Consider the following 15,682-nt stretch of genomic DNA (forward strand, 5'->3'; position numbering starts at 1 on the left):
GGTGGCCATCATGAAAACAATACATCATAATTCTAAGACATTCTAAGGAAAACAAAATGACAGGGGGCAGGTTAGGGGAGCTGAAGTGTGTGCCAGTGAGTTTCCCCACTACTCTGGCACTGAAATTTAAAAACCACCGAAATCCCCTGTTTGCCGCTGGTGACTGGGGCCCTGAAATTGGAATGCTACAATGCCATAGGAATGCATTAAAAATGCAGAATGTGTTATTTTATACAGCATCCAATCTCTCAGAATCACTCTCTCTCTCTCTCTCTCTCTCTCTCTCTATATATATATATATATATAAGTTTCTAGTTCCTGTGGCTGTGAAGAGACACTGAAGTTGTGAGGGCAAGGACTGCTGAAGTCTCAGAAGGCAGAAAAGTAGTTGAATAAGAATTTCAGCTGTTAGAAATGATAATGCAATATACATTGCAATATACTCTGCCTTCCCAGCCATGAGCAAAACCAGAATAAATTATGCAAAAGTGTAAAAATGCAAAATAAATTATACAAAAGGAGAAATTATTCAAATTTCTTGAATTTGCATAATTTATACAGGTTGCCAAATTCAGCTTTCCATGGCAGAGCATTGATAGCCTGCAGACATAAAGTCATTGTTTTAAATTGCGGAATACATAGCATACATAGCATCCTGGCCCTATTGATAGAACAGGCTGAAACTGCCTAAACATTTCATTTCCCCGTTAAATTCTGAATAGTTCTGGGATCAGTGTTTGTGGTGGCTTGTGATCTCTAAACAACAATTCTCTATCCCTCAACCAACTATACTTTCTGAGATTCTTTGGGAAAACTATGACTGCTAGGTTATTCTCTTATACTCACTAACCAGGGAGGTAGTCCCACCAAACTCAGTGGGGTTTGCTTTGGAATAGACATGTATATGACTGCACTTCTAAAGTAGTATAAGACTAACAGAAGGTTCAAGTGAAGCTGTTTGCAGTGAAAGAAGACAGGTAAGCTAACTTGGCAGGAGCTCAACTGGGCAAGTGAGAACTGGCTTGAATTGCAAGCAGCCTTCCCTGAGGACCAATCCAAACATGTAAAATTTTGAGTTGGGACCTATCATAAACCCTTAACAGATGCTTAGGAAAACATGAGCTTGCAATCTCCCGGCCCCCCCCCCCAAAAATCTTTAAATGCAATTAATAACATACTGCTCAGGGGTAGGGGTGGTAAAGAGAGTTAAAGTAACACTGGTGTCATGTAAAGAGAAACAGCAGCAACAAAATCATTCTTAAATCCCCAGAGTATATATTTTTTTAATCCACGATACTAGGAAGAATTAGAAGGCACTGTTTCTGCTAAGCTTTAATTTAGTTAATGAGAATCAAGATGCCGAATGTTCTTTCCCACCAGGAGTAATAATAACCATCCTGAAGAGAGAAACAAGTTGATGTCTTTAGAATCAAAGCAGTTCTATAGGAAGGGCATCTTCCTGTTTATGTCTTCTACTTCTTTGCTGACCGAATTCAATTCCTGTGTGGCAACAACAGGGAACCTCTCCAAACTGATGAGCAATTCCTGAAATGCATGACTCATGAGGAAGTGTCAAAGGATGGGTCCTTTGCAATCAGTGACCGTTTCTGAAAATAGTCTGGCCTGGTTGCTGCCACAGGCCAGCAGAATTTGTGCATCTATGAAGCAGCAGTTTCAGGTTGCTGCAGCAATCGGCTCCTCCCAGGACCCCCCATGCCCATATCCATGCAAAAAACGCTCGTAAGTGTTTGTTTGTCTGATCAGTTCGCCCTTCCTTCCCTAAAGAACTCTCAGCACAGGTCTTCCAGATAATTGAACTTTAATTTATTTTAATGTAATGGAAAAAACATATGAAGGGGAACAGGAAGCTAATTTAAAATGGTGCTAAAAAGCAATCAATATGTTAACAGATGCCTTCATCTTTTCACACTGCGGCTGCTAGGGAGCCAAAAAAAAAAAAAAGTTTGAAATGTAAGCATTTTTTTCTTGTGGGATTACAAAACAACAACACAGAGATTCTGGCATCTTACACGTAATCCTCAAGAGCCCCAATGAGCCTATGTTGTGAAAATGGAAATGTTCTTTGAAAAATATAAATAGCTTTATCAAGTATATGGGGGTGGGAGAAGAAAGACAATGGGGCCATTTTTCATCTGGCAATGTGCATTTCTATATTCTCTTGGGAAAGCAAATGTAAATGCCTGTGGATTTGGTATGTTGCCTTTTGTAGGGTCAAGAAACACAGTTGTGGCGTTGCTTTAGAAATGTGACAATGATTGAAGTCAATTTCTGAAAGGCAGAATAAAGCCCTCAACGGTTAAGCTTCCCAGCTCCTCCTCCCCTGGACAGGCAGATGTTCACACAGAAAGCCTCTCCACAGTGCCTTGGGGCCTTCTTGAACAAGGTTAGGTAGTAGGGTTGCCATATTTCTAAAAATCCAGAATTTCAGTGATTTCCGCCTGGGCACTGTTTCCAATGGCAACCCTATGAGATAGGACAAAGCACGCTACTGGAGAAAGGAGGGGGGGGGAAATTGCCCCAAATTGGTATTGGATCCTAAGATAAATAAGTTTCTGAGAGGAACATTTCCTGATTCCTCTTCTCCCAAGCAGCTCATCTGTTATTTGAGAAGACCTGTGGTGATTTAGTATGGAGTTTTCCTTTAAATCTTCTTTGAAGTCTGCTGGGAGTAATAGCCAGGGGAAGGGAGTCAGTCTATAAAAAGAGATGGAAAATAACAATGGGAAACAGTTGGGTTAGGCAATCAGTTTTCCTGTGGTTCTTCTTATTTTATAATAAAGCCTTTGCCATTCAGTCCTGCCTTGATGCTTGGACATAACAGGACCAACCACGGAAGAGGAGTAAGGAGTGCGAAAGCACCACTCTGCCTTTAATTAAGAGCATAAGAGCATCAGTGCAAGCGTTATCCCACACTTTCTAGTATATCTCCTCATTGCTTTCCTTATTGCAAAAAGTCCAGTCTTGGTAAGAAATGGGTTTGTTTTGCAAGAATTCCAAATCAGCTTTAATTGAGTAGCCTGGATTTGCCAGGATGTGAATTAATGTCCACCAAAAATAATGACAGCCTAGAAGTTCCCTAAGATAACAAGAATAGCCCTGCTGGATCACACCAAGCAGAATGCTATTGGAACCCTACAATCAGGACCGGAGTGCAAGGGCACACGCCCCTCATGTATTACCCAGCAATTCATATTCAGAGGAATACTGTCTCCGATGGTGGAAGTAGAACATAGCCATAATGGCTAGTAGCCATTGATTTGGGGGGAAGCAGTGGAAAAGGAGGGGAAGCTCTGGTGCTCACTGGTTCAAGAAATCTTTCATGTAGCTCACTAAAGTACATTCAGGATTTATTGTACCAGTGAGCACTGGTGTTTCCCCTCCTTTTTCCTGCTTGGTTCATTTGAAGTGCTGTTTCCTCTGTCCTTGAGCACTAGTAGCCATTGACGGCCTTGTCCTCTGCTTCTGCCCTGTCGCTGTTGAGAGTGAAGCAAGATTTTGGATGTGGAGACACATCTACCTTTGGTTCTTCCTCCCTCCCTCTTTCCGACCCTATCTTCAGAACTGCAGCATAAGTTAACTTAGAATGCAAACCAGTGTCTTTCACTTGATAGACAAAGCTTTACCTATTTTGAAACCTCTCCCATGCCACAGCGCTGCTCAAGGTCAATTCTTTCCATTTTGAAATGTTTGAAAGTGTGTGTGTGTATAGTGTGTGTGTGTGTGGGGGGGAGCCTTCCAGACTCCTTCTGAATAACTAATATCATACCTCTGCTCTCAACTGTTGACCTCCTATTATAGACTTTCTGAGCCTCGTGTATTAAAAATGCATATACTTTTCCTTTTCTTGGCTCGCGGCCAAACACAAATAGATCTAATTTGGTTATGTTTTTATAAAGCTCCAGGCCAGTTTGAAAACCCAGTGCATAATCAAACAACTTCTAATTACATTTGATCCAATGAAGGGACAAATATTAAAGCATATAGTTAATCTAACAGAACAGAAAAGGGTTGGGTTTTTTTTAAGGTCTTTCATTTTTACAGATTTTTAAACAATCAATACCACTGTGAAGATCTGAGCAACTGAGAGAAAAAGGACTCTGTGTTTCTCAGTTCTGTTTATGCTACACTAAAGAGGCTTGTGGGCTAGAGCGAGCGAGCTGGACACACACTCTGCAACATATTTTGAATCATTTCAATACGAGTATGATTTAATCTTACTGAGGTCAGTCCTGAGTTTTCTGGCTATTAAAGAGAACATTTCTGTAAATATTTTTATTATATATTACATCCTTATTATAAGCAAACTTTGCTGCAGACCCTCCTAATCCTTTGAGACCTGCATAGTTTAGGGCTGTACACAAACCATATGTTTAAAGCGCCCTCCAAATGAACCCTGGGAACTGTAGTTTGCCTGCCACAGAACTACAGTCTCAACATGCTTAATGAACTACAGTTCCCAGGATTCTTTGGGGGGCATGTGTATGCTGTGTACTTGGCCTAGAAGAACCACTGACCACCATCTCCGTGCCACAGTCTGAAGCACGCAATACACATTTCATTGGCATGGCAAGTAAAACCAGGTTGCGGAAGTCCTGGGCAAAGGCAGGCTGTGTAGTTAGTTGGAAGGAATAAGTGAAAAGAACTGCAGTACTCCCATACCATCATATGGCAGCTCATGTAAATGTGAAAGATTTCACTTATGGAGATGCAGAATGACATGATGGACTTGAAGAAGCAGAGCTGTCCCAGCGGGAGAACATCAAAAGACACCCTCTGTCCCCCACCCAGCCAATGTGCATAGCAAGTTTGGCTTTATTGCTAGGGTGGGATTGCAGCAATAGCCTCCTGGCAGCAATGTTGCTGCGGCTTACCATTAGGGGTAGGAGCAAGACAAGCTTGGGGTTGCGAAAACAGTCACTTGCGCCTCCAACGTTAGTGATGCAAACTTGCTCCTTTTGAGAGAGTGCAAACCTATCCAGAACAAATTGAATGCCATCTCCCAGACCCGCTGAATCTGAACTTAATCTCCACTCATCCAAAGATTCAGTTTATTAGCCTACATTCCACCCATTACCATCTGCAAGTACTTGTTAAAAATCCTCTGAATTTATACCTGGTCATTGCTTTTGCCAAAAGACTGCTGTGTGTGGCTGGGGAGAGAAGGTTGAACGTCCTCTCCTCTCGTGTGGTGCCAATGAAAATCCATACCTGGTATTAGACAAAAAACAGCCCCACGTATGTAGCTGCTAGACACACAGTCAGAGTAATGTCTAGTTTGCTCTTCATTGTGGTGATTGCATGCTATTCAAGACCGGATAAAATATTGTCTGGTGGTGCCGTTGGGAGAGCTTGGATTCAAAAGGGAGTTTCTGAGTCTTCTCGGCACATATGGAAGCTTTCTGCACTTTGCATCCTGGCTATAGTAACTAAACAATTCTGTCTCAGAACAAATATTCTATATCTCCCTTATACACATTATGTATACAGGAAGAGGAAAGTGTTTGTATGAGTGTGATCTAGGGGAGAGGAAATGGGGCCTGTTTACAAGTGTGCACACTCAGTGGTGGTTCCAGAGCACATCAGTATTTGGAACTGGGTAGTAAGATGACCAAGATCATTTTGTAGAAGCCACAAAAATCTCTTGGGTAAGCAAAATAAACCTGAAATTTCCTTTTGACTCACAAGGAAGGTATGAAATGACATCAGCCCAATCTACTTCTGTTTAGCTGCAGCAGCAGAAACAAGAATGCAAAAGGTTAAGCCGCTGTTAGACTTGCATATTGCATTTGCAAACTGAGATCATCATACCAGCCTTTGTGCCTCTAAACCTTTGAAGATGGTAGAAAGTTACTTGATTCGCAATGCAGTGCTATACATATATATACATATATACTCAGAAGTATTAAAGTAACATTACGTGACTTCTATACAAGCCCATATCTGTATCCCGTGTCTGTATCCCATGTTTGTAAATCTTGGTAAATTTACATAACTAAAAGTATAGAAGTACAGAGCATATAATTGATGGTAGTGATGAAGGCTTGGCCTCCTTGTTAGGGGAGTCCACTCTGTTATTTTAAAAAGGAAGTTTGCTTTTCAAGTAATTTGCACTTTTAAACTCTTCACTGTTCTTCTTTCTTTAGTGTGGTCCAAGAAGCACTTGATCTTTCACAAGTTGCAATTTGAGTATGTAATTCATTCCCTGGAATAAGAATTAAAATAATTGCTGGCTAGAATGAAAGCTGTTGTCTGATGCTTTGACTTCATAGCTATAATCATCTCAAGAGAGTTGTGAGTTGCATTTTTGCATCATGCAGTGCCCCAGGACTTCTTTATTGTGACCTTTATCCAATTGACCTCCCTAAGGTCCATGCCCCAGTAATTACCCTGACTGATCTACTACACAGCATCCACCACAACACCTTCAAAGTACAATTTTGTCCCTTCCTCTCCTGTCTGAACAGTCCCTTTACCTACCAACCTGAAACCACCTCAAAATACTGTGGCTTTCCTAGTCAACCAGGTGTCACCCTAATCAGTCAGCCATGATGTTGCATCCTTCACATAGTGTGAGAAACCAGATTGACATCTGCTTCAAGTGAGCAGGAAGTGGCTGAGACCACTTGAAAACTAACACTTAGCTGTGAAGATTATTGGCTATGATCAAACTCACTATTTTGAGAGGAGGAAAAAACGGACACTTCAAATGCAGTATTCCTGAATGAAGGCACGAACTACTTAAGTGGAGAAGCTTAGGTGGAAATAGGGATGGAGGAGAATTTCAGCCGGGCTGCATATTTAAGTGAATTGACCTATGGTAATATGCACCACCCAGACATATACATGGACTGGAAAGTAATTATTCTTTACCTGTCACAATTCTCTAAATTTTGAAATACAGGTCTCAGCTAAAAAAAAAAGAAAACTGCTGGTTTGTGTGGGATGGTTACAATGATCTCAGAGACATACTCCACAATACCTGCAAATAACTCAAGGTTTTAATATTGTTAGTCTAGGAGAACTGAAATGTCTTTTGTTTCACATCTAAATTTAAATAGTAGCTTTGGCGGCATGGATTCCAGGTTTGCTTCTGCTCTCTTGCACCATTCTTTTTCAATAGAAAGCATTGGTGGTAATCACCAGCTCGGCATCAGACACTTTTGAAACAAGAATTACGGTAACACTCAACTGCAGATCTTGCTCTTTAGCTACAGGATTCTGCACTGTTCAGTAATGAATTCAATGATCAAACAACCTCTCGTTTAAGATCAGACTTAAGACTATCTCATGTTGGCTCAAGTTCCACAAAGCCAGGAATTTGGAAGCTAAGACTAATGCCTTAACAGACGTGCCCCATGTTCTGCATTGATGATATGCAATGTCACAAAACTGGGCTTGATTAAAACTGTAAGAGAATACCAATGAATGTTCAGAATGGAAATCACTATTTGCTGTTATTGCTTTTGGTCTGCAAATTATACATAATTAATTATGTCCTTACTTGTTTGCACTGTGTTTCCTTTGCACTGAAATTAATGGGCTAGAAGAATGTAATGACAATGCAATTCATGTAATTAATTGTGCAAATTATGTAAGTTGCATAATTTTATTACACGGAACAGCATGATGAATAATATCATTTTCGGTAGGAGGTAAAGTGCAGCAGAATGGAAACACTGCTGCATGCAACAAAGACAGGGTGGAATAGAAAACATGCCTTTTTACATCCTTCCTTACACCTTACCCTCTATGCAGCCACACTTTCGCTTGGTCTTTCAGGTGCAAATTTCAGTGTGGGCTAGGGCAGATGGGGTTCAGTGTAGGGTAGAGTTTGTGAGGTGTTTCAGTGTGGGTCAGGTATTTGGAATTTGTGGTGTGGGATTTCTAATGCAGGGTACATACACGGTTATGGCATGGGCCAAAGTTCAACTTATTAGTCCAACAGGTGTCATTTTTAGAATCTATAGAATGAGGCTGCATTTTAATGTTTCAATATTTTAATATTGTATTTTAATTTTGTTTTTAAGTTGTATTCATTCAACTTATTTTTATTATTGCTTGTTAGCCGCCCTGAGCCCGGCCTTGGCTGGGGAGGGTGGGGTATAAATAAAAATTATTATTATTATTATTATTATTATTATTATTATTATTATTACTTTACAATCAGACCCATGGGCACATTTGCATTTTTGAGTGAGTGTCATGCATGCCACCCCGTCTGGCCATTCCTCTCCTGGCTCAGCCCCTCGCCCCCAGAGAGACAGAAAGTGAGAGAGCCCACACATCACTTCCCCACTGGATCTAGAATTAATCTGAGCTACGAAGAGCACATAGAACTGAAAAGGAAAGTGAGAAAGAGCACCACTCTTCCAACTATGAAGTTCTATGAACTTCTCACAGGAAAAAAGGGCAACCATCTTCACCACCTCATGACCAAGAGGGCAGTGTGTGTGTGTGTGTGTGTGTGCTGTGTTCCAGAGGATTTGCGGGTGTTATGGAAAGTGTTCACAGGTGCCATTGTGCCCATAGGCATCAAATTGGCCAAAGGGATGGCTGGTGGGAGGGGCAGTGCCACACACCTGGCCTCCTATCAGCTGTTCTGCTGTGCTTACTGGGAGTTGGGTGAAATGGTATGAAGGTCATTGCGGTGGGAGCCCCAGATTGGTTCTCCCACTGCACTTGTATCCCTGTTGCCTTGTCCCTCACCCTTCCCCTCCCAGTAAGCACGGCAATGTGGCTGATGGGAAGCCAAGTGTGCAGACCCTGGTTGGCAAGTCCTGTACAGTGAGATTTTTTTTTGTCATATTGCATGGATTTTTTTTTGCTTTGCTGGCATTTGAATCTCTCTCTCTCTCTCTCTCTCTCTCTCTCTCTCTCTCTCTCTCTCTCTCCCTCCCTCCCTCTCTCTCTCCCTCCCTCTCTCTCTCTCACACACACGAGTTACCACTGCCAACTTGAGAATCATATTTTACTTTGTGGTAAATAGATAGGAAGGGGATGCAACTGAACTGGGCAGTTTAGCTTCATAATTAGCAATCATAATCGGCTCTGAGATAATTAGACTCCAAAGCCAAAAGAATGGGGACAGATGTTTTCAAACCTGTACTTCAAAGATGTTGCCTTTGATTGTAAGAGTTTTGCATATGAAAAGAAACTGTCTATATAGTGTGTGATAGGGTTTAAATTTTTGAGGTAAAAATATGTGTTTCACAGAAAAGAGTAATCTTGAAAAGGAACAAATAGCTTGCAGAAACTAGCAAGATTAAAGACACTTTTAAGTAAAAAATTAATGAGTTTTACACTTTGTAGAGTTTAAATTTAGGCTACAACAGAAAGGTTATCAGAGTATATGATAAACTATTAAAACACAGAAAGGGTTTTTAAAAATCAATTATTTTGATCTTTCTTATCTTTTCTCAGTGCTACTAATAATGCTCAGAAACAGATGAACTGATTTGACCTTAGAAATAGCCACTCATATAAATACTTTTGCACTGTGGAATTTTTAATCTTTAAACTTTCTGCAACCTTGTTTTTTCAACTTTTTTTTTTTGGGGGGGTGTCTTTATTTCTATGTCAAACACAGATACCTCAGAGTTTCTTGAAGGAAGACTGTTCGCAATCATTCCCAGCCAAGACCATTCCACTGAGAGATATATTGGCACACACAGGGGACAAGTTAACAGAAGTATTAGAACACTTTTGGAAATAAAAAAGGGGGAAACTGCCACCCCAACAACCCATACTATGTTAACAAATATGGAACATTCTCACCTGCCATTGAATGCTGTGTGTTGGCTGTAAAAGTACAATGGGAAAAGGGCACCTCCTTGAGATGCTTACAGTTCAGTGTATCCTATAGGAAGGCAAGGTGGCTCTAACTTTGAATGGAAGCACTCCTGCTAGGAGCTGAGGCATCTTGCAATGTTTTGTTGCACATACGAACATAGGAAGAGCCTACTGGATCAGGCCAGTAGCCCATCTATTGCAGCATCCTGTCTTACAGTGGCCAGCCAGACACCATTGGGAAGCTCAAAAGCAGGATGCCCCCCACTTGCGATTCCCAGACACTGGCATTCAGAGGCATAAATCTTCTGACAACGGAGGTAGAATACAGCTATTAAAGCAAGTGGACAATGATAGCCTTACCGTTCCTAAGTTTACCTAATCCTCCTTTAATGCCATCTAAGTTGGTGGTCTTGTGGGAGCAAATTCCATCGTTTACCTATGTGCTATGTGAATAAGTAGGTTCTTTTGTCTGTCCTGAAGATTCCAATATCCCGTGTGTAATAATAGTAATAGTAGTAGTAGTAATAATAATAATAATGAATAAGAATAAGAATATATTACCCCTGCTCACCCTAAAGTCCCAGGGTGGGGCATTAGAAATAATACTAGACTTCACCCCTGAAGGTATACTCCATTGTCTCTTGAGATAGACAGATGCAAAAAACCCCAAAACAATTTAAGACAATTTACAACCATAAATTATATGGTTATGTGCCCCCCCCTTTTGGAAATATTGACCGCTTTGAAGGTTATATTTCCAGTCCAATAATTATTTTCTCTAGCTGAACTCTGAAACAGGAATGGCTCACTTATGGGTTCTTCCCAGTCCACATATTCTTAAATAGTTACTCTATCTACATCTTGTTTTCCTCTGGGTCCACAATTATATTAGGAACTCGTAGGCAAAACCCACTACATTAATATGTGAGTTTTCAAGTGGTTGACTCTAGTGCATGAGTTCCTGTCTCTGAGTTCCAAATTTACATTTACTGAAGCCTTTGATGATTCTGCCCCATTGGAAATAGAGTATTGGTAAGTATGATGTAATAAGCACTAACTGGTAATCAATAAGCCATACCACAGTTTTGAGGAAGAATGAAAGAAAGCAAATGGGAATATCTGCCAATTACAACCCAGGAAACTGTGTAATCATCCATCATTCAATTATGGGTATGGTGAGACAGAAGAATTGTCAATAGCCAAATGGGAATTTAATTAAACTTTCTAAAGAAGTCACCTTGGAAGAAAAGAAAGCAATTTGTACCCAAAAGGCAATTCTGTGCAGAAGGTTATTCATTTTCCCCAGGAAATGTATTTAAATGAGCCTTCTCTCCTCTAACTGAAGTTATCTTTAGAATGAAAAACTATGGAGAGAGCAACCGAAGTGCCTCTTGATCTAGCTACTAAAATAGAAACTTGTAAATAGCTGACCTCAGTGGCGATTTTGCAATTTTTCATCCTGGTGTCAAAAACAAACCTATCTTCACAAAAATATATATTTATAAACTACGCAATGTCTGACACACACACACACACACACACACACACACACACTCACACACACACACACTATTCCTGTAATAGCATTTTTTCTTAGGGATGGAGAAGAATGTTGGGAACGGAATATAGTTCATAAATCCTGTAGCCACTGCCCATCTTCTTGACTCCAAATCCCTCTGCCCCCAGGAAAAGCCCGTTGCCAGTGGTCATAGAAGTAAATGGTCCCCCCTTCCTCTCCCCACACTTTCACAAACCTACTGAAATAGGAGAGGCGGAGGGAGGAGCAGAGAAAACAGGAGCCAAAGTTAAAGCCAAAGGCAACCAAACAGTTGAGGCTTTTTAATTTGGAAAGAGGGTAAGTAAAGGGGGACATAAGAGCATGAGAGCCCTGCTGGATGAGGCCAGTGGCCCATCTGGTCCAGCAACCTGCTCTCACAGTGGCCAACCAGATGCCTATGGGAAGCCTGCAATTCCCAGCAACTCAAAGTTCCTTCACACATCAACCCACTCCTGGTTATATTAAGCCCCTTCCTTTTTTATTTCATCAGTATAATTTAAGGTAGGTGGGGGAGGGGTGTCATTTTGTTGCTGTTAATTGGGAGTCAGCAACTGTTACCGACTGTTGATAATTATCCAGAGGTTGACCAGCGGATCCAGATCTAATTTCTGCCTGTCTGCTGTAGAGAGCTGGAACAGTGCACATCTTTTGCAAGTCCGCTTAACTGCTATCAAACCTCCCTGTACCCAGCTCTGTGAAAGGAGAAATGTGGAGTGCGGTGGAGGGGACAGAGGGAACTGGCACACAAGATGGCTGACCATGTTCCACAGGGACATGGGCCCCTAGGAAGTTGTTTCACCTCTCTTTAAGCAAGAATACTAACAAGGGAAAATCAACCAGACTACTGAATCTCTCTCCGTCTCTCCCTTCCTTACTGCTGATATATCAAAATCCATTACTTGGGAATATGGTAGGTTTCAGACTGTCCTCTAGTCTTGCTCTCTCTGGTTAGCCTTTCCTTTTGACCAGTGCTATTTTTTGAGAAAAAGAGGTGCCTGAACTCACCATGAACACCTCCCTTGTTTGTTTATAATGGCAATGCCACTTACCTGAAAGGTGCCAGAACTCAGTTATGGCGAGTTCCGGCTGAAAAAAGCCCAGCTTTTGACATAATAAATAAGCTTAGCCCAATGCTGATCTGTCATCACTTCATACTAGTTCTGATTTTGAAAATATTGCCATTTGGCCTGGAAGACAAGAGAAGGGAAGTTATATTCAATATGGAGATGGTCTCAGTGATGGTTCTCCTTCTGCATTACATCTTTACTCCGAAGAAGTTTCCTCCATCCAGTAAGGAATTTCATCCACGAGTACAAGCTACATGCATATGTTTTAGGCACTGAGTAAAAGGAGGTTTTGCAATATCCTGTGTCCTGTTGAAATAATCAGGAGTTTGAAAAGCAGGCGCACAGTGGGAGAAACCTGGGAATGTCCCCATAAGGGCTGCCAATAGGATCATAATGTCCTCTGTCCTGTTGAATTCATCAGGAGTTTTTTAGGCAGGCACACAGAGGAAGCAACCAGGGAATGTTCTGGGATTATCCCCACAAGGTCTGCCAATAGCATCATAAGAACATAATACAGAACCCTGATGGAACAAACCAAAGGTCTACCTAGTCTAGTATTCTGTTCCCACAGTAACAATTCAGATCCCTATGGGGAGGCCACAAAGGATGACATGAGCACGATGTCACTCTTCTATTCATGATCCCCAGCAACTCATAATCAGAGGCAAAATGCCTCTGATACTGGAGGTAATATAGCAATCATGATCAATGCTTGAAAAGTTAATCTTAAAAAGAAATTAGTTCCAGTTCTAATTTGCCCCTTTCAGAAAGGAACCAGTTCAAGCTCAAGTTTGACCCCTCGGTCAACTGGAATTCCTTTCCAGTTCAATTAACATTTCAATTCTCACTTAATTCACGTGGACCTCAGCATTCCTTCCATCCTGTCTTCAGAATTTTACAAGCTGCTCTGCAGAAGTAAACAAATATACTTAAGAAGACCAAGAAAACACCAGAACACACACAGTGTGATGTGAACATTGGTTTTATTTGTTTCCCCCAATAATTATGATAGTGAACCTTAAACAGCCGAATCACTTCTCAGATACGTTAAAAATGTAAAAATGGAATCACCACAATCAAAACCCAATGATTGAATTATTTTAAAATTAATTCATGTTCAATTCACTTGGAAATTATAGGAACTACTTTCAGCTATAATTCAGAGGGTTTTTAAAAAATATATATTCTGAGTTATTTAAGTCTAAGCACTGATCATAACTAGTAGCTAAGGGGAGTCTTATATGCAGGGGTAGTCAACCTGGTCCCTACCACCCACTAGTGGGCATTTCAGGATTCCAGGTGGGCAGTAGGGGGTTCTACGGCACATGTTACTGTGGCACTGGTGGTAAGGAAATTTTACCATCAAGAAAGATGCATTAGTGGGTGGTAGGTATAAAAAGGTTGACTAGCCCTGGTCTAATCCATACAAACTAAAGCCATACAAACTGGTGCCCATCACTACCTATTGTGGAATTGAATATTCACCATTTCACAAAAAAGGTAGTGCTTGAATTATAGGAGGTGGGGTAAGGAAATTCTGTCTTTTTCATGATAATGTCACTTAGCTACTGCTTTAGAAGGCTGCAGGGAAGGCGACCCACATGACTTGGTGTCCCTACATCTGTAATCGTATTTCTTGAATAGACATAGGGACCCCAAATTATGCCTTCCCTTCCTGGGGCCTTCCAAAACAGCACCTAAGTGAGGTTGTCTATTGCTTCATGTCCTAGTCCCTGTAAAAATCAATAGGCATAGGGTGCAATCAGCTTGGGCATATTCTGGAAGTACCTCCACAGTAAGTGCAAGTAAGGCGATGTGCTTCTTCTCTTATCATCTAATAAACCTTTGGAAACTTACTGAGGCAAATATTTATGGATCAAGAAAGATGCTATTACTTAGTAAATCGGGACAATGCTCTTACTCAAATATGCCCTTTCCTTCCTGACCTATTGAGGCTTCCTTATTGAGCTTTAATTTTCTCCTTGCAATTCCATCCTTTCTGCCTTTTATGTCAGCTACTTCTTCCCTGTCCCCGATGCCTGCTTGAAACTTTGCCACTGGAATAATTGCCATAGTGCCTTGCTCCAGCTGCATCAACTTCTTCACTCCTCTCATCTACCACTTCAAACAGGCTATTTATAGTCAACTGCTAGAGCCTGCATCTTGCTGCCACGCCTCATGTAGGAGATGTATGCATTTGCTGAACTACCCCACCCTGACTCTCAACTTCGCTAGGCAACCAACAATAAGAGGGCGAGAGCTTAACTTGAACCCCAGAACTTGTAGTCTATTCAACTCTTGAATATGTGATGTAATATGCCAGGGCATACTGGAGTGTTCTCCACTCTTGCTGCTCCTGGATAGAAGCAAATAACTGTACAAAAAACCTCTGGTGGCTTATTTACAGGTCAGAAAAAAGCACAAGATATCCTTCCGATAACTAACAAATCAAGATGAATGCTTAATACACAGATTGTCTGGAAGTGCTCCTGGTCCCCACCTCCCCCCACAATTCTCCTCAATTTTTTTCCATAGGTTTCAACTTGCAATGCAGCATTGTGAACATGAAAGCAAAGAGCCCTCTGCTAAGCTATGCCCAGGATGGTCAAACGACACATGGAGAAATGGGGAGTCGTGAAGTACTTGAGGTAGTTGGCCTGTAATTGGCTTCATGTGAGTTGAAATTTTGTGGCATTCCTTTATGCTTGTGATGCCAGGCTGGGTGGTTTGGAAACTGACATGAAATTCTGGGCTCTGCATCTTCAAACCATTCCAGGTATTTTGCTCCATTAATCTTACGGATGACTGAAAGGGTGGGGGGAACCCAGTAGTGTTCTAAAGCCAAGATCCTACTAGGTCTGGAATGCAAAGGACACATTCCTACAGCCTGCAGCAATCCACAGATTAAGAGTTATCAGATAAACATTGATGGATACTTTTTATTTCTTTTTATGCAGCTGAAAGAAACCACATCAATAGAAACCGCTTACTTTTCAACAGCACAGGATAAGCCTTTTAATGTATGGTGGATGGAAATAAAAAACATCTGCAACACACACACACACACACACACACACACACACACACACACATATATATATATATTCAGTCAGACCCTTAGAACAGCATTTTACTCAGTCATGCCATCTGATTTAACTTATAGGCTCATGTTTCTATGGTTTTACCAACAGAAGCTTCCTTTAATTTCTGTGAGGAATATGCAGAAATAAAAAAGGGTAAGGAATTT

General features: G+C 41.1%; 1 long non-coding RNA gene across 1 annotated transcript in view; it reads left to right on the plus strand.

The window, feature by feature from the left end:
- LOC128414147 (uncharacterized) overlaps positions 1-15,077 on the plus strand; it is a 99,153-nt gene extending 84,076 nt beyond the window's left edge. The window contains exon 3 of the long non-coding RNA XR_008330598.1: positions 14,971-15,077. This is a non-coding gene — a long non-coding RNA (uncharacterized LOC128414147). The remainder of the gene's footprint in view (positions 1-14,970) is intronic.
- Positions 15,078-15,682: the final 605 nt, after the last annotated feature.

The sequence above is a fragment of the Podarcis raffonei genome, chromosome 5 (assembly GCF_027172205.1).
Source record: "Podarcis raffonei isolate rPodRaf1 chromosome 5, rPodRaf1.pri, whole genome shotgun sequence".
Classification (NCBI taxonomy): domain Eukaryota; kingdom Metazoa; phylum Chordata; class Lepidosauria; order Squamata; family Lacertidae; genus Podarcis; species Podarcis raffonei.